Consider the following 26,450-nt stretch of genomic DNA (forward strand, 5'->3'; position numbering starts at 1 on the left):
AGGCAGCTTCATTGCCTGAGCTCACTTTAAACACTGTCTTTTTACAGTCACTCTCAGAAAATGTGGATTTGAACAAAGTTGTGGAATTGGTTAACTGGCAGGTAGCTAATGTATAACGTATGCACTTTCGGTTCAGATCAAAAAACTATTTTGCTAGTGATGTTGTTTTCAATACTTGATCAGTCACAGACAGATACTTCCTCTTCACCTTCTCATCAAAATATGGCAAATTTAGTCCTGTTAAATGCTAGAGACAGTGATCTCTTCTGACTACAGCTGGTGATCAGATTATGCCCTGAAGCATAATGACTGCTAACACTTCTCCCTTTCATCCCAATTACTGCCCTTGCTGCCTCGCACCTACCCCATTCTTCTGAGAAGCTACAGCAACAGGCAAAAAAAAAGATAAAATTCAACTGTAGTCTAATAGCTAATCTGAATATATTTTTATATTGATAATTACTGGAAAATCAATTATGTTGTAAAGATGAGAATTTTTTTCAGCAGAACTGCTGGGGCAAAAATCAGTTTTCACAAAACTGCAAAGACTACATTCCTCAATAAACAAAATGTACCTTTATAAAGTGTAAAGTACTGAAGTTTTTTTATATTTGAAATGTCATCAATATCAACAGAAAACACTTTTGGACCCTGAAATGCAAATTTTTTTGCACTGTTAAAAATCTTAATATTAAACTAATTTGCCCTTTAAGAATCAGGGGAGAAAAGTATGGGGGAAAAACTTAAAATATTTCTAGGGAAAATGCAAACCAGTTTCGGTTTTAAACTGGAGAGAAGGAAAGAAGGAACAATCAGCAATGAGTAATATTGTTGAGGAGTGAAAGCATTTCAAAGAGAGAGGAAGGATGGCAGTGTTTCAAAGCAGAATACAGGAGGTAGAGAAGGACCCTGTCTCTCACACCGGATTAGATCAGCAGCTCATCTGCTTCCAGTAGCTTGAACCAATGAATCTCTAATAGCGGATCAGTGTTCAGCAGATCTCAGGTCAGACACAGCATATTTCATCTTAAATCTTTGCCTTTAGCTATTATATAATTTTTAGGAAATTCATTAGCCAAATAAGAACCTATTCTAATCTTTAATCTCACTGAATTAATTCTCTCAACAACATCCTGCTGCAATGACTGCTAAAATTTATATGCTTTTTTCCTACATGTTTTCCTGTTATTTGTCTCCTTCCTAAGGAAGACAAGTCAAATCCTTTCTTTTGCTCTCATTAACCAGTTCTTTTCATTCTTTCATATCATCTCCATTGCCTTATCTGAAGAGTAAACACCACTGAGGACCAGTTCCTTTTGACTTTATGTAGGTCAAAACTGTTTTCCTTTCCTGGCTCAAAACATATACATGTAGGTGCATTTACTTGACAAGAAAAAGATATTTAGGAACAGAGGAGAGTGTGTGGCTTCAGAAATAGTATCTTTGGCTTTTCTCATGGTTGTGCCCTCAAAAATCCCAGGTGACCAAAGGACAGTTACCGACTGGTGAGAAGTGGTCTGCCACAACCTAGAGGTAGCCCTGAGTGCAGGTGAGCAGAGGGGACACACACAGGCAAGGGAAGTGATACCAGGCCAGCTGGTCATGAGGCAGCTCTCTCCATATACATTTCTTTGCCTTTATTTGCAACATCCTTCGCTGCCACCACACTGCTCAGCCTCATCTAACCCAAAGCAGCATGCAGGTTTGTATAATCAGCACACTGTACCAACACAATTCTGTTCTTTCCCTTAAACTCTTAAAAGTAAGACACAATTGATTTGTGGCCCTGTTTCCTGGAGATATGCAATAGGTACCCACTTTTCTCACTGAGAATGAGCTCCCTTTTCCCTTTTACTTACCCAACACACTGTCAGTATGATTGTGTCAGCACAGACTGTGGTTAGCTCTCAGCACTGAGGTTGGCTGCTTACACTTTCCTATCCACTCACTGCCTGGCCTGCCTGATGGCTCTCCTGGCCACACTGCACTGACATCACCCCTGGTCAATAGTCTGGGGTTAATTTTTGTTTCTGTGTCTGGCCATTCTCAGCCAGCTGAGCTCTAAACCATTAATCTGTTCCACACTTGCTTCTCAACAGCCTTCAGTTAATAAAATTCTTTCTTCTGACCCCGTTCAGTGGGGTGACCTAGCAATGTAAAGATGTTTGCTACCAAGGCCAGTCCCTTGAGCCTGCATTTGACTGTTCTTTTAGTAAAGCTTTTGATTTATGTAATAACTTGTTTTTCCTTCATCCTTCCAATCATGGAAAATGTTAGGAAATCCCATTGCCAGTTTACTGTCTCATTGCCTCTGGTTTTAAAACATAAGAGTTGTATTTCAACCACAGCCTTCCAGACCATCCTTCACCAGTTGCCACAAACTACTCATCCCTGCTCTCCCTGCCACGCCACCCATTGGATTTTCCTTCTTATTTACTAAACCTTCACCTTCAGTATAATAAGCAAACACTCACATCAAACTGCTCTGCACTACAGATCACAGACAAGGAATTAAATACTGTACATTCTTCATTCATCTTTAATATCATTACAAGTCTGTTAAAGGATTTGTGTCCATTGAACAAAAAAAGCTGGAGGCATTACTGCAGCTGAATTCAGATTGCTAAATGTTTAACAAAGATGCTGACATTACAAAAGCTGGAGTCTCTGATCTCTCCTCTTGAAAGCTATTCAGGTTGGTTGCAGGGGAAATCTATGTCATGGGCACCTGGGCACCTGCATTTTATTCTGTCTCAGTAACCCCCTCTCAGAGGAAGTGAAGCCATAAGGTCCTGTCCCAGTAACAATTAAGAGAAACTAATGAAGAGCTGGTTTATAGCCTTTTCCCAATCCTGATGTCCTGTCTGTGTCTGGAGGGCAAATATAAAACATGTTTTTCAGTGCTACAGAAGGAAGTACAAGTAATTAGTCCTCACCACACAATTCACACACGAGGTTAATCAGGCCCCTCACTGGTTTTAAAGCAGAGGGGACAAACAGGAGGCTGAGTGCTTAGCCAGAGGATGTCAGCATGAGCATTGGGGGAGGCAAATGGAAGCATGTGTGCATCAGCAAAAGAGGGATCTGAGTAAATGTTTTTAGGGAGCCTAGCCTGGCCCTTTCTTGGTCCCATTATCCTGCCTTTATCAGCTCTGTGATCTGTGAAAGATTGTCAGAGGAGCCCCTTTAACCTGCCAGTCTCACAGTTGTGCAAAAGGATTCATTGCTCCACAGAGCTGTGCTCCCTTACAGACCCAGAAAAGGCACCACACCAAATTTTCCCCATCCCCACATCCTCCAGCTTGTTGTCCTTCTCTCACCCATGGTGGGAGGCAGCACTTCAGCTTCTCCTAAGGTCAGATTTCTTGGCTCAGACCATGCCAGGTAACATCAGGGACAGAGGGAACAGTTTTTTCTGTGTTTAGAAATATCAAAAGTAGAGTGGTTTACTTGGAATAACTGCAATTCCATCTCAAGAGAGAAGGTTTTCCTCACCTTAATACCCCATGAAGGATGACTATAGTTTTCTTTTTAAAACATTGCTTTTATTCCTTCAACTTGCACATACAGCACCAAGCTAGTTCTGTAATATCTTACATAAATCAAGGATTTTCTCATGAGTGCCAGAGGCTCTCATTATGGGAACCTTTGCTCCAGGACTTTGTAGATGACACAACACACTTGGCTGCAAGATGTGGCATGTCCACCTTCCAGTTCATTGCTGAGTTTGTCCACTGTTAAAAAATCTGGACTAGGAGTCCACTGGGCTCATGAAACAACAGCAACAGCTGTAAGAAACCAAAATTTGTTTGGTTTGCAGAACACACCATCCTCTGAAATTAGGCATTTGGACTAACAGAAACATACACCTGTTTAGAAACACCTGCAATACAGACTTTAGCCTCTCTTTCCAGAGTTTCCTCATTGCAGAGCATTTCCCCTCCATGACCAGCTTTAGCTTTCTTTACTAAACTAGTACACTACCCATATCATAAAGATCTGGCTATACTATCTGAGGTTAGGAGAATTCCCTCCATTCTTACCTTCAAAATCCATGAAGAGCTTTGCTTTGAAAACACCCAACTCCTAAAGCACAGGGAGTTCAGCTACTGTTCATGGGTTTGCTCAGATGGAGCAGCTCCCTGGCTTCATGAGCACAAGGTTCACTGCCTGTCTCATAAAATCTGCAACGAGAGAGAGTTTGCATTCTGAAGAAGAACCCCACACAGCATGTTTCATGCGAATAAAAGATTTTTGCTCTGTTTATATGGGACATTCACGATGTGTTTCTTTAAACAAGTGTGACTCCACTTTGTATCAGGCCTTAACAACCATATTTGCAGTAGTATAGTGTGCATTCTGTATTTATTTTACAACCTCATTAAGATTTCCTTATCACTGATTTATTTCTCTCAGCAATATGTTTTCACACTGGCTTCTACTACACTCAGTTTTCACAGGTAAAATCCATGTACATATGCTATAATTGCATACACATAACTCTTTTCAAATTTCTTAGCAGCAAACACAATCCAGATGATTCCAAGGCTGGTACACGCAATCTTGCTAAGATGCAGAGGAAAAAAAAACTAATCTCAAACTTTTCTGTATTCTGGTAAATATAAGATGAGGTGCTTCCTCTCCCTCTTTCAGGCATTGTTCACGTAGTATCAGGCTTTTCCTCCTAATTCCATTTTTCATCCTGAAAAGTTTTTCACTCCTGAGCTGGTCCTATTGACTTAGGTGGTGCTCCAGACAGGGTAAGGGATTTGTCAGTGAGGATCAGATTGCAAAGTCAGGGCCTAGGATTGTAAAATCTTCCTCGTCTGGCATTCCAGTGTAAACTGCTGTGAGCACTTACGCTGCTCTGAGATGGACGGCCAGCGTAACGATATCGGTGTCGGAAACATTTCATAGTGCTTTTCAACAGTATGCCAGGCAAGAAAGGTTTCCAATCTCTGGCCCTCACCCTGCAATCCAATCCCCACAAATAAACCCTCACCCCTGTACAAAGTATTATTGAAGTTAATGGGGCTCTAAACAGATACAAACTCTTTCCTGAGTGACACAAACAGAAAGACCGTGAGTTTAAGGCACATGGGGCTAAAACCTGACAAAGCCCCATGCAAGCACCTTTATTTTTGAGCCAGAGAACTTTTACAGCAAGTGAGCTGGTCAGAAGGGGTTTGAAAGTGATAACAGAGAGAAATTGGAAGGTTAGATTGTTGGTCTCCAGAGATTATTTGCATTCTTTCCCAGACGGTCAAACACTCACAGATCTGGTTTTTACTCCATTCCTAAGACTGAAGCTCCACATACACCCCAGGTCTGACCCTTTACCTGCTGCACAGTAGTGGGATGCTGAAAACTGCACCCATCCTTTAGGCTCCAGCCCACTGGAGAGCTTGTTTCCATGTTACATTGAGCATGTGAATGCATGCCATTGTCCTTATTAAGTCTGCCTGAGTGTCTGCAGTTCTGCCCACTTGAGAGTTTTGCTGGATGAGTGATCTTTGTTTCTGGAAGGCAGAGAAGATGCAGGCCTGGAAACACCAACTAGTACAAGTCCACCTCTCATTTGTCTCACTTTTATAACTTTGAAACTCTTCCTTCACTTTGGTAATAATGTAAAGTATCAACTAAAAATTGCAATGCATGCATTTCATTTGAGTTTTATTGCCTTAACAGACAGCATTAGATTACAAAAGGGGACATTTTTCTTCTCAGTTTTAGCTTATTCTTATGATTTATGATTAGATAGAGCAAGAGTTCATAAACTTCCCCGACCTGCTGACAGTTTTTACAGGCTCCTTGATTTATTTCCATCTCAAACTTAACAGCTTTCATGTGACTGATATTCCTAGAGTCCTGGCATGGCTGCAGCACAGCCTGCAAGAGCTCCTCTAATCTCCATGTTACTAATTTAAATGAAGTCTTGGTCTGTTGTTTAAAAAAGACATTCGTCATCTCACGGAGGTTTACAGATCCTCTTGTAATGTAATGTCAGACACTTCTGAGATATGAGTTTTATGAAGCCTCCCGATATTGAGTGTTGTAAGACACACCAAGGTCACTTCCATATGCCAAAAAAAAAAAGCCAAAAAAACATTTGCAAAACAAGAGAAGAGGAATTCCTAAGAAACTGCATTGTACCGGGGACATTTAGAAATGATTTATACCATCTGTGAGTACATTTCAAAGATAAATCTGGTATTGGGGAAAAAAGCAGGGGGAGGATAAATTCGAATCCAGAAAAATCCACAGACACTCAGCCAACAGCTATGAGTTCCTGATAAAAAACAACTCACAGAGCAATATTCTCACAGTCATAGAGGTTGCAGCATCAACAGTTTCCCAGTGTGCTCCGAAGCTACTGTGCTAACTAAGGCTGCTCTTTCAGCAAAGATGCAGCTGGCATTCTGTTTTCATTGTACACTTTCCAAACAACAAAAAAAAAAAAGATACATTTTGTAATAACAAAGACCTAACTAGTAAGAGAGAGAAGAGGGAGTGAGAGTGAGAGCACCATAAGAAAAGTGGGTGTCTCTCCAAGCTCACACACCACCCAGCTGAAGACAGAAAGATATCATTATTTTTGTCTCTAGAACACTTAGAAAGTGACAAAAGGTAAGTGATGGGAAGGTGTATGAAGGCAGAAGGAACCTGAATGGAATAGATTAGGTAGGGGTTTTTTTATACCAATGGGTACAGTAGAGAGAGAACAAGGCCCATAAATATCCATGAGGTTTTGGAGGCTCTCCAGTGGGTATGCTTAGACATTTGAGGTCAACCGTGATCAAGCCTTAGTCTGACAGAAAATTACTTTTGTAATATTCGTAGATCAGTTAAGAAATGACAAGCAACACTAGGTTATGACACACTGGAGATATAAATACAGGTTGCTCAGATCATATGATTGATTGAACCCTTTTATTTTTGCTGAAGAAATTTAGCTAGTGTTGCTGGCAACACACACAGAGCACTAAATAAACGTTACATACAGTAGCTTGTCAGAATTTATAAAAGAGCAATCGACATTTGCTTTACTGTCAAAACATCAGCCTACGAGTTTCCTCTCTTTGGAAGGAGAATGTGGGCAATAAAAGAACGCTATAACAGGGTATTACCTTCAAATCACAAATGCCATGGTAAGCCTGCACCAGAAATGAGAGCTGTTCTCATGAAGTGAGCTTTGCCTGTCCTCTAACAAAAAAAAACTGCTTGGGAGCCTCATTGCTACAACCCACCAGCAGCAGTTGCTGTATAGCTCAGAATATAGAGACAAATGTGGATTTATCACAGAGCTTCCTATTCCACAGTCCACACACAGATACTTTCACTGCAGATGGATGTGGAAAAATAGTGCTGTACAGTGCCTGCAACTATATTGCAGTGAAGTGGATTATTAGGAGCACAACGAGACTTTATGCCTAATTCAGAGTTTGCACATGCATGGGAATTAAAGTGCACAGATCTCGTTCACAATTACACTGAGGAAATCCTAAGATTTCTTTCCACTCTTCAAACAACATAAAAGAGACACATTGCACATGATATAAAAACTCCCAGCACTTTATCCTCCTAGGATTACATAGTGTTTTCAATGTAAAAATCACATCCTCTGTTGGGCAAAGGTTCATTTAACGGACCAGATCTATTGGATCAAAACAAAGGCTGCAGTAAATCAGCTTTGCGGAGCTATGCTGATTTTCCCTTTCTGGACTGTATCTCAAGAACCACCTTTCAGGCATTGGTGTAGGAGGAAAAGTCTGTTATTAGTATTACCCTGGGAGTTGGGTATTATCCCCCGGGGAGTAAAAAAGAAAAAAAAGCCCAGCATCCCATGACCTACCTCTTGTCCCTCTGATAAGGGCACAGAACACATGTGTGCACAGACAGATCAATTGTCAGCAAGACAACCCTGCTGCATTTAAAGACATTGCATTAATTAACACATGTATAAAGAAGTATTTGTGTATCTATGTGTATATTTGTCCTTTCTTACAGGATCTCTCACAAGGAAACCCTCAGTCTCCCTGAGTGGTAAACCCACCTGCATCATTCCTCTGCAGAACAGGGAGTTCAGTGGGACTCAGGAGCCCACAACTGTACCTTGTAAACCAACTGAAGGTGTATCTGCACAGACATCCATTTCCTCACCTCTTCCCATGGGCTTGCCAGGGGACAACAGACTTGGGTAACAGGTCAAGGACAACCACTTTTTCATCCCTCATTTCTGTTCTAACTTTTTCTTGCTTCTGCCTGCTGGGAAACGAGTAATAATCTGCATTTTTGGTCATGTAGAGCAAATGTTGTCGCCGGCAGGAGATGTGCCCTCCTACAGAAAGATTTGACATCTTAAAATCACTAGCATAGTCCACTACATCTGTGTTAACCCTCTTTTCTATGTTTTTCATTCCTTCTTAGAGGAAAAGAAGACTTGACAATAACCTAGTACTTCATTGAGGACACATATTAATGTCTCTCTTTTTAACTGTGGAAATAGCAACAATCACAATTACTGTGTTTTAGTAGAAACTTTCCTGTACATTATTTTTTTTCCTAACTACAAGGTTAAAAAAGGGTAAAGTTCAAGTACATTCCAGGCCAGACAGAGCAACTCGGGACTAGACAAGTTCTTTCAAATACTCTGAGTCACATTGTGAACAGCTTCTACATGTTCCAGAAAGCCAAAATATTTCTATCTCTGGGAAGGTGCACAACGTTATTCAGTCCTTCCTTTACTGGATGGAGTGAGCATGTGTCAGTCTGTCTGTAATTTCTTCTATCATGGTAAGAACTGGTACCCAGATTTCATATCCTTCAAACAGTAAAGGTCAGCAAATTGGTGGTAAGAGGCAAAGCTTGAAATAGAGCTAAGAAGGAAACAAAAGAGGGAGGAGAGAAAAGAAAGAATTTCAATATCATACACTAAATACCTAGATGTTAATTAAAAAATCCTCAATGGTTACCTGACAGGGTTTCACAGAAGGAAAGCTTGGAAAAAAACCCAAACCAATATCTACACATTGCGCAGCATTTTTCTTTCTAACTCACTTGTATCCTTTATATCAGACTTTCATCTTCCCAAAGCTAACTCAGGGCACATTTACAATAAAAATAGAAGTTGGATTTGTCACAATTTGTTGAGACTGAAGATTTCCAATTAAAGGTGGTGATACTCCTTCCGTCTGTACAGGTTTTTACTTGGCTACTGAATGCAAACTAACTGACCCTTTAGAATAGCCTCAAAAAATCACAAACACTGGTCTCCTTGAGAACCCACGAAGGATGAAAGAGGAGAATTCCTGCTTTGTTGTCTAAGGTTTACTCAGTAAAAGGTAGAGAATGTGAGACTTCACTAGTTGTATACTGATTGTATGGCTTTATTTCCTAGAACAAAGACAGTGTTCCTTCAAAGAACACTACTAGTAGCACAGGAAAATCATTTTAATATTTGACATCCGTAATATTTAACGGTGGGACTGGACTTTGTTGAAGTGAATTTATCCATGCCAATTAAATAATTCACTGCATAGTTCAAAAGACCCTGATAAGAGGTACACCACAAACCATACTGCTTTTCCTGCTTTAATTATGAATTTGTAGTTGAAGCACATGACAGGGTTTCAGGGCTGGGCTCCACTTCCCACTCTGTGGTGGGTTACTGGGGGCAGCTTCCTTTATCTCAACCTTCCTGAGCCACATCCTCGCTGGTGTAAATCAGCAGAGGTCCCCCAACTGGAAAGGCACTCTGCTGATTTACACCAGCTGTTAACTTGACCTCTTGACCAAGAGAAAAAATGGGAATGGAAATGCATTTTCTGTGTCACAAGAGTTGCTTGTTCATGTTGGTTAAGGCATTTAAGAAGTTTCATTCTTTTTAATGAATGAGACCAATATCTAACTTCAAAGTCAGTAATGCAAAGAGGCTGCAGATGAGTATTTTAGAGCCTTTAGAATGACTAAATTGTGTGCTACATTTAATTGATGCACAACATAAAGAAGAACATTCCAGGAACAGGGTACAAATTACATGTAGAATTTTCTTTCCATTTTCTTCCTTATATTTGGTTGAATATTTGCACTCTTTTGGATCAACAGAAATAAGAATAGCCAGATCAGCTGTGAAAAAAATATCCTGCTGCTTTTGCTGTGGCTGCTCCTATTCATCAAGTGTTTTAACTAACACAAGGAAAATGGCTATTTCTTACGGATGGGGCTGTAGTATGAGTAAGTGAACTTCAAAGATGCCGGGCCAGATTGGATAGCAAACATCAAAAGCTTTTGACTCGTGCTGGGTAAACTTTGTATTCTGACACACAAGTTCTTATCTGTTCTGTTCCAGACTTGAGAGAGAGAGGGGCTGAATCTAACCAAATCACATTGTTTTTCCTTGCAGCTGCCAACTTGGAAAAATATCAGGGCACAAAGGAACTATTAAAAACAAAACAAAAAAAGACATGTTTTTGTTAGTTCCTAGGCAACACAATATTGCCAAGATGGTGGCTCCTATGAAAATTAGAAAATATTAGTTACACATCACACTGTTATTTATTTATACTGCTCTGTGAAGCATTATTTTTTTCCTTCTTGCAAACTGACAGATATTATGGAAAATCTGTTCTTTTGAGCAGGGTGTTTACACGACAACTGTTATGTATGTTTTGTCAGCAGCTTTTTCCATTTGTTAATTCCCATTTCTATTTTAACATTTATTTTGTTAGTTACTGTAAAAAAAAAAACAAAGCAACAGAGTATGAGATGGAGAGAGAGAAAGAGGAGGTAGAGGGAAAGAGAAGAGAAGAGAAGAGAAGAGAAGAGAAGAGAAGAGAAGAGAAGAGAAGAGAAGAGAAGAGAAGAGAAGAGAAGAGAAGAGAAAAGAAAAGTTCAATTTTTTTTCTCCACCAAAATGAATCCTGTTGTTAAGATTGTAGAATCTATTTTAGAAAATTGGAAATCCTATCCCATGACTATTAATTGCAAAAATTCCAGAAGAACTTTTTAAAACCTCAGCTTGCTTGTTCATAGCACTCTAGGGCAGTGTGGGACACAGGAAACGAGTGTGTTTCACTCCACCTTCTTCATTATTCAGCCACAATGTATTTACCACATGGTTCCTCCTACTCATGACAAAGCCCTGATTACATTGATGATGATGTTCCATGCTGGTGAAGGACTGAAATTACAGTAAGGTGACAAGGAAGTGTAATAGCTCCTGGGAAATGTAATTGCAGCAGCTGCCTTGGAGTCAAGTGGCAGACCCTCACATTTTTGTAAGGTTTTACTCAAGAATTAAGCTAGAAGGTCTGACTGCTTACCTTAGAAGGTAGAAGTCACCTTGGAAGGGGGCAGTCATCATGCATCCTTTCAGCATATTGATGGGAAGCTTTAAAACACAGTTGTGAATGAACAGATGACAGGAGGGTATCATTCCTGCTTGCCACAGAGCACTTCATTTCCACAAATATTCCACATCAGTTGTAGCACACACAGTCCTTCCATTACAACTGAAAGGTAGCCTATCACAGATAGAGAGAGAGAAGAGAAAATGGAAGTTTCTCTTATTTAAAAAATGTCAATTCCTGATCCACAGTTCACAGACCTTCTGAGACACTACAATCTGCTGCACCAAACTCCCACCTTTGAAACAGACTGAGGAGTAAATGCTCCAAGGACAAATTCCAAGTCAGCACAGAAATCTGAGCATGTATGAAGATTTGAATATGTTTCATCTGCACTTGTTAGAACGAGCTGTGTGAATGTGGAAAGAGGCCCTTAAGGAGAAAAAGGCACCATTCATGCATCCCAGCAATGTATAACTCAGGACCACAGGTTTTTCAAGGCAGCCACTGCACCATGCAGAGTCAGACCCCTTCCAAGACATCCTTCCAGAACGTACCATGAATCTTCCAGTTGCTCTCATGGCTCAGGCAGCACTGCACAGGAGGGGTACAAACCAGAAGGCTGCTTCACCAAAGTCAACAGAGTCATTTTTTTACTGACACAGCTGCTGTACAAAGACAGAAGGGCCACATCTTGGCCTTCCTTCTCACTCATCAGTGGAGAAGAAATCCTGTCTGCATACCAGTATGAACAGCAGCCCTTGGAATGGTCTTGTCTTCTAAGTTATGAGGCTTATTCAACAGAAATATTTAAAAACCTGCCTTTTGAAAGCGCAGATTGCTTTGAGGAGGGGCATAAGAACAAATGGTTCATCCATAATCAGGTTTTGACATGAGGAGATCTGTTGCCATACATCTCAGCTTGCTGTAAATTCACTTCCAATGTACTCCTGTCTTTTGCTTTATGTCCTGAAACAGGCACACTTGGGATGATTGAATTAATTTAATGAAACTATCTGAAGAATTTTAGATTTCATTCAGCTTTAGAGTAATTCTAAATCCAGTGTCAGACTGGAAGTTTAATCACCAGTGTGAACAGGCCCACCATAAGGCTCTTAAACAGCTAGGATATGGTTTCATGCAGACTTTCAAAAGCTACCTTCAAAATTACTACAAAACTGTTTTCAAGACTTACTGACTTCCACGGAGGGCTTCTTTTGGTTTCAGTGCAACTCAAGTATTTGGGAAGACCAGAGATTGTTTCACTCACCTCAATGACATTTTTAGGCTATGTGGATATTCCAAGATAAAATAGAGGACTCCTAGAGAAATGCTGTAGGAGTGTGAGAAATACTTGTTTTAAGAGAAAATTTGGGGGGCTGTAAGTCAACAAGTATTAGCCACATATTTCATTTTCTTCCACAAAAGAAGAAAATGAAATATGTGGCTAATACTTGTTGACTTACAGTCCTTCTTTCTACCTATAAACAGTATATTGGAACACATTTTGAGTCTTCGCTGCTCTTGTGACAAACATAACTCATATCTAGTTGAATGATGAATTTGCAAACCTCAAAATGATCTGAAATGAACAAACAATCATTTTTGCTGCAGAGTTTGCACAGATATCTGCTTTATGGAGCTCTTGGTAAGGTAAAAATCATCAAGAGAGAATAAATATTTAACTTGGGCTGCAATGGGAGAGTATATTAACACACTTCTGCAGTTCTGGATTTTTGCTGGAATTCTAAGCAGAAGTGGCAAGAAACCACAAAGAAAATTGGTGTCAAACTATGCTTAGATTAACTGCAATGTCATTAAGACATGCTATGAGTTACTTGTTGCATATCAATCAGTTTTATCAAACAGAAATATTCAACACAATATAAAATTGGACTTTTCAGCATTTACTAAGCAAAGTTCTTCAAGAACCTTAATTTATGTGATAAATCAAATCTCAGTTTGCTACGAGGCTTTCTGTGAAACAGCCATGGGCCCCAGGTGGCAAGTGAGGAACAAGAACATCAAAGAACAGCCACACTAAGCAACATTGCAAAGGAATTTATGGCAGAGGTATGATTTAACCCAAGTTCCTTAATCCCCAGCCCGTCCCTGAAACCCAGCTTGGAAGTTTATCTCAACTGAATCAGCAGGGTTTTTTTCTGATTCTTTCACTCTATATCTCAGTTTGGAACAAAATAAAATAACAAGCAATCAGGAATAAGATAATTCTTATATCTTAACTGGGATAGGCACCTGCCTATACAAAAGTTTTTCTAAGCTGGCTGGCTGACAGACAAAACTCATTTTTGTTATCCTGGATCCCAAAAGCCAGCGGCACCTTCTACAGGCACCAGAAAGCTCTGCTGCTTAGGTCAGGCTTTGCCCCCCTTGAGCTTGAACATGAACTTTGTTTGCTTGTGTTTTATATAATGAGGGTTTTCCTTGGGTAGGGCACTGGCTTTTTTTTCTCTTTTTTTCTCTCTTTTTTTTTTTTTTTTGGTTGGTTGGTTGGTTGGTTTGTTTAAAATGCAGCCTGTAGGAAGGAGTATGCAAGGATATCAGTTTTGACACCATTGGTATATACGACTACCATCTTCTGTGAGGACTTTGGGAAAGAACTAGGACCTAAACCAACTTGAAGGCCTGACAGTCCTGTGAGACATGGCCTCAGTCCTGCCAGTACCCCCCCCCCACAGCCAGGTGAGGTTCCCTGTTTTGAGAAGCACAGGCACCCAGGTGTCCCAGACTCCCGGGACAAGCAGAGCCGTTTTTGCGTGCGTTCAAACCCAACCAACGTTTGCAGCATCTTTGCCAGCACAGGACACTTGTCTCAAAGCTGGTTTTACATGTTTTTCTCTCTATGCTGACTATGGCAAACAACTGAGGGATCAGGTGCTGCTTGGTGAACAGGGGTGTGTGAGAGACGATGCACACAGGCACTGGCATGTGCAAATGTGGCCTCTTGTGAACTCTTGGTACTGTTTCATTACCTGAATTCTTTTAATTAGCAAACATCTGCCAGCTCCTGCACTCTGTCAGATTATACCACTGTTGTTCCCTTTGTAGTGCCTTTCATAACAAATGTAAACAGGCGGAAGAAAAATCATGCTGTTATCATCTTTTGATTTTATGAGTAGCTGGGACTGTTTAAACTATAGATTAACTTTTACAGGCCCATCTCTCTCCCCCAGTTCCCCCCACCATGTGTGAACAGCCAACTTTCCCGTGTGGGTGTGTCAGGTAAAGATCATTTTAGCAGATGTTTAAAAGGGAGGGATCCTTGTTTCACAAAAACTAAAATCCTAACATTTCATCTCTATGTATGTGCTTTGTCACCTCTCTTCCCCACAGCCTCAAATGAGTTTACATTCTTTGGGCCAGCATCCCAGCCATGTGATGGGTCTCCTGTGTGCTACCATGATTGCAATGCTGGGGAATGATCCTCCAGGAAATTCAAGAAAATTAGTATTTTCTTGCTTTTTCCATGTCAATGTTTTTTACAAAGCTACACTTCCTATGGCAGACAACTCCAGATCTCTGACAAAGTGCAGACCAGACTGTGAATATATTGCCCAAATGTGAATTGCATGTTCTCCCAATGGTGAGTTACCTGGGAATGGTGAAGAGCGTCTGCAACAGCAATTCTTCCATCTGAGTGGTGCTGTGGGAGCACCACACATACAGGTCTGCAAGGTGGACCTGCTTAGCCAAGCACATCACAGGTTGGGTACAGCCTGGGTACCTTCTACAGCCTCACACAGAATGTTTTATGAAGATACATCACTGTCCCACCTCAACTGACTGAGATGCTTTTGTTTCCACTCAGCCTGAAAATCAGGTGTGGTTGAAAAAAGTGGAAAGAAATACCATGCATTCCCTGACTGCTTGTACTTCTCCTGCATTTTAATCTATTTGATTTGTCTTCATTTTAAGATTGCCCAAAGAACTAAATACAAAGACATAAAGGAGCTATTCTGTGTAAGAGATCTTCTGCAGTTGTCTTCTCTCACATTTCTGCACAAAATAAGCAGAGCATGTACTTCCAGGATTTCACTTCAGGTGATACAAGTCAGCAACAAGAAATAATAAAATATACACAGTTTGAAGTGTCCCAGTGACTCAAAGTCCTAGTCCCCTGCTTCTTTTCCCACATAATCTTTCCCCTTTAAATACATCTCCTTTCTCTTGGAACATTATTTCAACTTAATCTGCAACCTTTGCTTTCTGGTTCTGAATGATTCCTACTGCCAAAATCCCTTTATGCAACCAATTCTTCCCCTCAGCAATCAAAGGAGCCTTAAAACTTAGAAGCCCATCTCTGCTTGCTAACCCCCTTTTTTCCCCCCCATTATGCTGCTCTTTCAGCTCCAGTCAGTTCTGCCATTTCCATGATCAGTTCCCAAGAGGATCTCAAATGAGGTCCCAGGTGAGACATAGACTATTCTTTCCCTGGTCACATCATAATAAGTTTCATGTACTTCTCGGGGCTTTGAAGGTTGAAAGCATTTTCTATTACTCATTAAAAGTGAAGTCAGCGGCTGATGTGGCTGAGCCAGGCTTGGAAAATGAACCTAGGTGTGCTGGAGGAAGGGCTTGAACAAGCATTCCTTAGTTCAGGAAAAGATAGAGAACATCCCACCAAAAATACAGAAGCAAATTTCATTTTCCCCACAAATTTCCTACAGTCTAATTTTTTTTTTTTTTTTAATTCAAGATATTAACAGTATCTTCTCTGAGTTTGGATTAACTATCAACATAAGCACTTGTGAAGAAAAGTCAGTCCATAGATACTACAGAGAGATGGTGTTTCTACATCAACCCTTTCTAAAGTGCTTGTAGCCACACAGAACATCTGAAGTGTTTGAACTTGTGCAATTAGAACAAGTTGTCAGGGACACAAAAAGCTTTTCAGAAGAGCACAGAAGCTGCCTGTATGTTATCTACCAGTGTCATATACCTTCAGCCTAGGAATCATCAGAGCCTAGGCAGCAGGATATGAAATAAAAATCTTCAACGCCAACCCTATTTCAGCAAGCTGCGATTTTTTTTCTCTAATAAACCCTCTTCCCTGCAGCTTTTCCTTCTGTCTCGAAGTTCTTCTTTTTTTTGTTCTCTGCCCTCTGTACTTTTTCTATTTTTCCCCCATTTCTTTGTCTTGTCCCTCCTCTCCCCTTATTTCTTTTCCCCTTTCTTTCTGTGCTCCTCACCAGCACACATTCTCTCCATATCTCAGTCCCTCCTCAGTCCCAGTTCTTTGATTCTTTTTTTCTTTCTTGACTCTTGCCTATTCTCTCTCTTCCTTTTTGTCTTTGACCTGAATTAGATTGTTGCAGTTGTCTCTGCCAAGTCAAGAAGCCCTAATTTCTAGCCTTATTCCAGTACATGAACCTCTTTCCCATTGCAGAATTCTTTTGACATTTATAATTCAGAATTTTTAAGGAAAAGGACAAGACAAAAAGTTCTCCAGAATAAATATTCTCACAGATTCAGCACTTGGATCTAGAGTTTTGGTCCCATGCCCTGTGAACACTGTGTCCAGTTGTGAGAGTCAGATGAATTTTCCCAGATTTTGGCAAAGGTTGGCAGCTGGCAAAGCCTCATGAATGGCAGACTTCTGGTTCTGGATTTGATACACTGGCTTTGTTCTGAATCAAAACAAAATATCCAAAATTTGAAATGCTAAAAAAAATTACTTTGAATCATGACATTTAGAGTATATAACATCAAAAAAAATTATTTTAAAGTAGAACTGGAAATGCATCCTTCCTTTTTAAATACTGAGAGGGATGTCCTCCCTAGACTTTCATCTGCACAAAATTTTCGTTAATTCCAGAGGATTTTTCAAACTGCCCAGAAAAGGAAGGAAGAAACCATGGCAGTCTGGAGATCCTTGAGGAATGCTGCTGTGACTTTAAATGCCGTGAGCTTGCATGGTCCCTGGGTACACACTGCTGTTCTGCAGTACATCATGACAAACAGGATCAAATGTCACCTTACTCTTAGCGTTCAATGGACACAACTGAACTAGCTTTAAATTAGCTAATGTGACCTCTACCAGCACCACAGTTACGGCACAAGTATGATCCCCATGAACCAAAGGAAACAGGGAGATAGTTTGCCCAAAACAAGGCCTCTTGCATCTTGTCTTCACAGTTTAAAGGTAATACGGGTTTGCCTGCAACAGCTGGAGTCACTGGCTTGATTTCTACAGGGTATGAGCTGCTGGGAAGGAATAGTTGTGTCCTGTGCCCTTACTGTGCCTAGCCAGCCTGAGCACCATAGAGCAGATTTCAGCTGGCATTTTCAGCCAGCAGGACCTGTGCAGAAGCAGGTTAAGCTGCTCATTCCCACATTTCACCCCCTTCTGAGCAAACACCCCTGCACAACCATTGCTGAGCTGTCTCTTACATGACAGGAGCCCTGGGACATGAAGGGCGGTGCCAGTAGCAGAAAGTGTCCTGGGTGAAGTGTGGGGCACACTGAGACACTGTGTTACACTCAGCACTGCTTCTTGTTAATGGACAGCTGAAAGGACCAAGCTGCCACAGGGACATCTGAGGTAAACATTTGCTTTCAGCCCATTTAAATCTAGGAGGCCCATCCAGCAAGCACAGCTATGGCACGTCCTCTTCCACAGCCAGGGACATGTGTTCCCACACAGCCCTGTCTGAGCAGTGAATGGCCATGGCTTGAATGTACAGCTCAACCCCTGCCCACACTGGGCAGAAGGGCTGAGGCATCTACACAGAATCTCCTGAGGCTCAGAGTTCTGCAGCAGTCTGTCATCACCCCCTTGTCTATAGGACATGTGGATGGACAGACAGCCAGGGGCAGACTAAAGTGAATACTGCTGTGGACAGCAAGCACCTGTGTATGTCCAGCAGGATCATTATATCCACCCAAAGTAAGCAGAGCCTCTAAGACTCTCACAACCCAGTGACCCCTCTCTGTTACAGGATTCTTTCTTCCTTCTTCCACAGCTCATCTGTAAAGTGGCTCTGTTATTTTCTTGAATTTTGAAATGTACTGTGATGGTCCTTTAGATTAAATTTTTATAGATCAGGAAAGAGAAGCAGTACAGATCCTTCAAGAGGCAACTCTCATAGAATCCACTGAAGACAGGCAGGAAGGAAAATACAGATAGGAGTCGAACAAAGATGGAAGCTGGCATGACAGAGAGCAACAGAAGAGTAGATGGAGAGGCAGTACAAAATGATCTGGTTTACAGAAGCTGTGGAATTTTGTCCTTACTAACTGGACAGGCCTTAGACCATGGCCAATTCATTCCTACAAACCCCCTCGTGTACCCTCTAGCACATCACTGGCAGAAGAAACAAACAGCTCAGAAAGCACCAGACACAAAAAGCTTGGCGATTGATTTAGATACATCATCCTCGCAGTGTCTTACAGAGAAGCGTATTTCTCATTTTATTTGTTCATGAAACAGACATGCCAAAGGAGCAAGTGTTTTGACTAAAGATGAGTGAGCAAAAATGGGGAGTAAAGTCTCAGGATTTCCAGCCCACTACCTAGGCAGCAGAGAGAACCAGCTTGAATACAGATATTAGAAATGCTGCTAAGGGATGAGATGACACAATTTGAATAGGTTTTTCCCTAATTTACATAATAATAAATACATGTATATGTAGAATTAACTAGCAGGTATTTTTTTCCATCTGTTTGTTTTAATTATTTCAAACAGTAGTGTTTGTAAATGTGATTGACACTAAACCTTTATTTAGACTGTGCTTTGAATAAGTGTATCCACATTAAAATTAGTAACCATAAACTGTAAGTCACAAGTTGGGTTTGGTTATGAATGTTACAACTGCTATATTAAGCTTCCAAGCAGAATTAATTTCTTGCTCTAGAAGACCTTGAGAAGTTGTGCATTTCTAATGCAGAATGGGATCCACAACTTGGATCAGCTGCTCACAACAGCTTTAATTTCTGAGAATTGGATTTTCTCATTGCAGCCAGTTTAAGTACATGCTGAGAGACAGAACGTAAGTTGCATTCCCAGTACTGCATATGTGAACTCTGCCACGATGGGGGAGATTTTCAGTGGCACAACTGAAAATTTGGCATCTCACGCCTTTCAACTGTCGCTGAGAGTTGGATGCCTTTCTTGCTGTTGTTCTTTGTGCATCCAAAAAGAGCCTATATGCAATTATGTCTTTTTTTTGGAAAGGACAGAGTTTGCTTTCTAAATACCTTCTAACTCATACACTACTGAAAATCCAAAAGATGCCGATTATTCCAGAGGGAGCTCAGTTTATTACTTTCTTATGCTGTGATTTTACTTCGGATCAAGACCAAGTATCAAGATTACGTTCTCCTAGGACTATAGTTTTCCATATTGATCCTGCCTTTGTTATCTCAATGGCTTATTTGTTAGGCAGGAAAGATATGAGTAGGCATATGTCGCTGTGGAATACAGAAAGATTCACTGAGATTGACGCAAAAGCAAAGGACAAGCATTAACCAATCCAGCTGTCCGAAAGCCAGGGCTAATGTTAACCAAGAAGCACATTACTGTGATTCCATCAGAATGTTCTTTTATTTATTTAACTTTCCCATTTTCATTTTTTATTTGGGTAAGATAATTGCCTATGATAAGCTCTCTCTGTGTAGGTGGGAAGCATGCAGAAAGCCAGCCTTTAGACTGGAATATTTACACTAAGCCTCAGCATTAATGATGTGTAATGGCCAGACCATATTTGCATATTCAAATGATCTCAATTAAAATCCTTTATCAGATGACTTCAAAGAGAGAACCTCTCAAACTGCAATATATTTTTCCATGAAACACAGCCTATTAGGGATTTAATGTGTTTATCTGCATTTCTAGAGACAATAATTTTAGTTTAATTTCATAAGTAACAAAATACACACTTCTTTCCTTAGGCTCCGTACCACAAAATTCTTTTATCTTTCTTTGTAATGCACTTACTGAGCCCTGAACTTCTTTGAAGGACAAAAACATAAAATAGTCAACAGAACTTAAACTAAATAATGCCTTGGCCTTCAATATTTTTTCTCATCTTGAGAATCTAAGTACATTGCAAAGATTTACAATGTCTAAAAGAGATAAGAGACTTAGAGGGTTCTCTTCACCACCACTGGAAGACAATCTACTTGAGTTGGCACACAAAAACTTTGTATGGCATTGAGAGGCAGAATGCAAGTGAAGAGTCTTTGCAAGAAGCAATAAAGTAAACTACATAAAGAGAGTAAAATGCTAAAAAAACCAGAAAAAGATAATTCACCAATTTCTTGAGCAATTTCCATTCATTGAAAAAGTCTCCAGCCACAAGCAAATTTTAAATCTTATGTTTGAAAAGGCTATATGCAGCTTGAAAAGAGAGAATTCTGATATTCTTTTCAAGGGATTTCAGTTATTCTCACAATATTTTAAAAGATCTGTTTGTTAAAATAAAGACAGTAGCTGGAAAACACAGCATTTCACTTAACATATTAGAGTGAAAGTTAACACTTTGGAAAACTGGGTTCCAATAATAGATTATTTTCTTTCTTGTAGCTAGGATCTGTCATTGAAAACCTGCAAATATTTTCTCGATATTTGATTCTTCATTGTTTTCTAAAGCCAAACAAGTCATTATTAGTGAGGTCCTGGACAAGAATTGTGCCTTCATAAAATAACCTTAAGTTCCAAAGAGAGAAAGATTTCAGCACAGAGATTTTTCATCCAGAATTTCTCATGGGAACTAGTGCCACCTGCAATTCAGACACCCAGCAAGAGGGAAGGAATGATACAGTACCGTGATTTGAGTGACCTACCAACCCTTGTAAATAAAAAAATTGCCGAAGAAGAGGCCCTATTTCCTCAAATCTAATACTACATTTTCTCATGCTGTAAGGAGTGACAATCTTGGAGTCACCTATTAGGGATAAACTCCCACAAATTACCTCACATATATCATAGGATGCAGAGTACACAGGGAAGCAGCTGCCACATATCAGCTGCTCTGGGGTGATTACTGGGGTATATTCTCACGGTAATGGTGAGGGCACTTCCTCATCTTTCACTTCAGAGTAAACCACCTTGCATTTATGACAGGGGAAGAGAATAGAGAGCCTAGTTACCACACAGCCACTGATTTACAACAGCTTACTCCCTTGTGTATGCACTCTTGCTCCTCAGCAAGCCCAAATAAGTTGAATTAGCTCACCTTGAACTTAAAACTTACAATTTTCATTGTTTGAAATAATTTCTTATCTGCAATGTCAAGGGTCTTTCACTAAACAAGAAAATGAAAGCTACTAAAGCAAATCATTTATTTTTGCAAGAAAGTGCAGGCAAGTGTTTGGTTTTAATTAAGTTAGGAGAGAGATGGGTTGGTAAGAATTTTAAAATAAACACAAAGTCTTGGGTTCTGCCTATACTGTGGCTATAGCACTACAGTGTTCAGGCAGTGTTCTGACTGTGAAATTTGAAGTCATGGAGTCCAACAGAAAATCAAAGACTACAACACAGTGGAATCAAACTAAAAATAATGGATGAAACTTACTGTAATAACTCTTTTGAACAACCTGTGTGGATTTATGGGATCAGCCTAGATTTAGCCATAAAAAAGAGTAAGTATGATCAACATTGAAGAGTCTATAGCCCGAAGTGTCTATCTAAAGAACTTTTTTCAGCTTTAATAGCACAAATATACTGTATGCTCTATGATATATTTAGCAACCTTATTGGCTAGAATTAGAGGGTGGCATTAGTATCTAGAACTCAGTACTACTAGTGCCTAGTACTAGTACCAGGTATTGATGGTACTAAATATTTGTACTAGTAGTAGTAATATTTATCTGGTGCAAACACCAGAAGACAATCAGAGCAGCCTGCAAAGCATTTGTCATCAGAATACTGCCATCAACCAGAAATAGAGACAACAGTGTCAGTGAATTTGGGGCTGGATGCATCAGAAGACAATCAAGAGTAGCCTACAAAGCATTTGTCATCATAATCCTACCACTGAAACAGAAATAGACACACCAGTGTCAGTCAATTTGGGGGTTATGTACACATTTCCAGTGTGCTCTTTAGAATTATTTTTTCTCAGACAACCAGCCTTCTATTATAGGTATTAGGCTAGCAAAAAACCTCCACTAGCTGAGGCAGAATATCAAGTTCTGTGTTTCAGGAGGTGCAACATTCCCCTTGGGAAATGAGAGCAGAAAGAAGGGCTACTGAAGAAAGAAACTCTAAGGCATTTGCAGCAGAATACCAACATCCCATTTAGGTTAATGTTTCTCAGTTTATTTGGAAGCTTGAAAACATTACCATCATTCATGCCTTGCTGTAATTGGACAGAGTGATTAGAACACCTTTTTATATTAAATGCACATTTTCCTTTCAATAATATCCATGTTAAATGAGAAGAATGCCATTCAGCCAGTTAGCAATGATTTATTTTATCCCTCATTTTTAAAGCTTTTTCTAAATAGTGGTTTTGTGGACAAACTGAACATGAAGACTGTCAACGTACAATGGCTTTGAAAGGAGAAGAATCAGAAGAGAAGTTCTTTCAAAATGTAGAGGATCCTCTAAGGAGAAGAATTGATTACTGCCAAATAAGATTTCTGAAAATTTATCATTCAAAACAAGAGGTCACAAAGACTGACATTGACAAGGGAAAGACTTCAAACAGCAGTATGAGAAATTCAGGCAGAATATCCTTCTGCAAAGGACTGCCATTGCACAGAATAAAATGGTCTTTGTTGAAGTCAGTAATAGATGTAAATGGGGAACATCGGTTCAAGAGGGAGCTGAATACGTTTGGAGCAGGGAGCGAATGTAGCCATGCAGTCATAAGAGAGATAATTGTGCATAAGATGGTCAGCTACCATACCTGGTGATTTGTATTTTCTGCTGCCAGAGGGAAGGGTTTGATGGACCATGTGCTTTTCTCTGGGCTATTATTACTTGTGTGTCTGTAAAAAGTGCCCTCTGCTATCACAGCAGCCATAGTAATAAAATGTAAGTTAATAATATTATTTATCCTGCAACCATCACTCATGTTTACTGCTCAATCACATCTTTTTCCCTTCCCACTATACCTCCCTCTTATTTGCATTTGAAGGCTAAAATCTCAACAAAAGCTATTTAGTGTGGGGGTCTTTTTCAGCTGTCACTGTCCCAGCTCTGCTCCGCTGTCTGTGTGTGATACATAGGCACACATGCTCAGATACTGTCTTGAGATCTTTCTCTTCTTATCTCCTCTATCTACGTAAATCTGTGTTTGAATCACTGCACAAGGGGGGGCCATGAGTCTCTCCATGCTTGCCTCTGAAGGGGAATGCTTGCCAGTTTCCTACTCAACCAACCACTGCCAAACCAGTGGAACTCAGCTGGCAAACCATGACTTCCATCAGACACTCAAACCACCTTCAGCCAAGCTGCATCTAAACTGGGATGTTCCTAATATCTCAAAATGGGGTCACAGTGATTTGGCAATGGGGTTTAACTGAGACACAAGCTGAAATCCATCCCAGCCCAAGAAACTGGACCATCACAACTCTCACACATGCCTAATGTTTCCTCCATCCTCCAGGGGCAGGAAGGAATGGCAAAACACAAATCAGAGAAAAGACTCCAGTGAGTCTGGCAGGTATACCAACACTCTAATGGTGCTGAATTACACCACTTTCAATCCTGTCAAAAAAACAGGAGAGGTAAAAAAAGTCGGCAACTTATTTAATTCTATAAACTACCTAAACCAGAGGATTGTCTCAAAAAAACCCAGAAAAAATGTCTATCAGGTTTTCTGTTTAAAAAGAAAATTAACTCTCTTCAAAGTGGGCTTTTTGCCTTTACATTACTAGTCCCAACCAAAATAATCCTTACTGGACAGACACCATCTCCTACATGCAGCTGATGCAGGTGGGTAGATGAAGGAGGAGCACAGAAGTGAAAGTCACACACCTATGTCCACCCAAACTCAGCAGCAAGGCACAGCAACCCTCAGCCCACCTAGAATAAGACCTTTTCCATTTCACACCATTCAGGAAACAAACCCCACAGCCTCATTTCAGTCAACACAGCAACATCTGTATTTACCTAAAGCGAAGACAACTGCCTCCCATCTGGTTTTGGTATGAAATCTGCTGGATAGACTACTGTGCTGGTTTGGAGTGGGATGGAGCTAATTTTCTTAATAGTAGCTAATATTGAGCTGTGCTTTGTATCTGTGCTGAAAACAGTGTTGATAACACAGGGATGTTTTTGTTATTGTTGAGCAGTGCTTACACAGAGCCAAGGACTTTCCTGCCTCTCACCCCACCCCACCAGCCAGTGGGCAGGGGGTGCACAAGGACTTGGGAAGGGACGGGGCCAGGACAGCTGATCCCAACTGACCCAAGGGATAACCCAGACCATATGGTGTCATGTTTAGCATATAAAGCTGGGGGAGAAAGAAGGCAACAGGGAGGCACTTGGAGCCCTGCTGTCCTGGAGATGTCTGAGCACCTGCCTGCCCATGGGAAGTGGTGAAATGATTTCTTGTTTCGCTTTGCTTGTGCACACAGCTTTTTCTTTACTTGTAAACTGGTTTTATCTCAACCCACAAGTTTTCTCACTTTTACTCTTCTGACTCTCTCCCCTATTCTACTGTGGAGAGGCTGTATGGAACTTAGGTGCTGGCTGGTTAAACCACAGCAATGCCCACGCTTCAGGGCAGGTTAGAACCACGTGTACCTGAGGCCCTTGCTGAGGGCTGCAATCACCCTGGGCTTCCTCCTGACAATGTCTCCACAGGGGCAGAGACAGGAACCCCTAAGGAGCAATTTAAGCTAAATAAAATCTGAGCTAAATTGCTCTCTGAGGTGACTGTTGTCCTTCACTGACTAAGGAAGCAAACCAAGTATCTGTCCCCTAAATGGATGCAGTCAATTACCTTCCCTTAGATAGGATGCACCTGGACCTACCTGAGAATTGCACTTCCCTGGAAGTGTTCAAGGCCAGGTTGGATGGGGCCTTGAGCAACCTGGTCTAGTGGAAGGGTTGGAACTTGATGGTCTTTAAGATCCTTTCCAACCCAAGCCATTCTGTGATTTTACAGTACTTGAATAGAAATGCAGAAAATGGATTAAGGTGTTCTGCTGGTGACAGCACAGGGTAGGCTAGGAAAGAAGCCATAAATGCACTCTGACACACTGATAGTACCAGTTCTCTGCATCTCTTTTGCAGTCTCCTTCCAGCAATCCTGAAGTGCTTCACAGAACCCGAAGCCTTCTCTGTCTAGCAAAAATACATCATCTAGGAATCACTTTGTCCCACTTAGTGGACTTCTAAGCACCTTCTGACTATGCACACAAATGTGAAACCCCTTCACTCATCAGTTCCCTTAACATCCTAGCTTCAGTTTGCTTTGAAGTTTCATACTCCTGCACCAACTCCCATTTAAATCCCATTTTTGTAGGATTTTGTGAGATTTCTTTTGTCTTGAAAAATTTACAGTCTCTCGAGACAAGAAAAGATAATCCTTGCTTGTGTTCTACAGAGGGAACAGAAGGGAAACTGAGGCCCAGGAAGTCTTTATTGTACTGTTCACACTCATTACTGAGACTTAAAATTGTTTCTCCACTAAAGCATAGAATTATCAAGATCTCATAAGTTAAGAGAAAGACCTAGTACACATCTTTGCTTTCTGAAATGGTATTATAGGAAGAACAGTAGAGAAGGAAAAGCAGGAAATCAAATGTTGAGGGATCAGTGAACTATACAAACATCTATAGTTGTATCAGAATTTTAAAATGAAGAGCTCTTAGTGTCTTTTAAGGAAGGTTTTCTGTAGCAACGGGAACTACTCTCTCCCTTAAGAATCCCATGCAAAAAGAAACTTCCTGTAAGAGAAGTTTTGCCCATGGCTCTTTGATAAGGGCTATTCACTTCCACCCTATTAAAAGAAAAATATTTGTTATCAAGCCTTTAACTTTCCTGAAATTAGTTAAAATGTGGGAATTCATCTTCAGTAACATCTTGCTCATCTTTAAGCCTATTTATTCCCCTCTCCCACTCCTCCTCTTACACCAAGATTCACTTTATTGGTTCAATAGAGAGGGCTGAATCCAAACCCCAATTCC

The sequence above is a fragment of the Haemorhous mexicanus genome, chromosome 3 (genome assembly GCF_027477595.1).
Source record: "Haemorhous mexicanus isolate bHaeMex1 chromosome 3, bHaeMex1.pri, whole genome shotgun sequence".
NCBI classification, from domain to species: Eukaryota; Metazoa; Chordata; class Aves; order Passeriformes; family Fringillidae; genus Haemorhous; species Haemorhous mexicanus.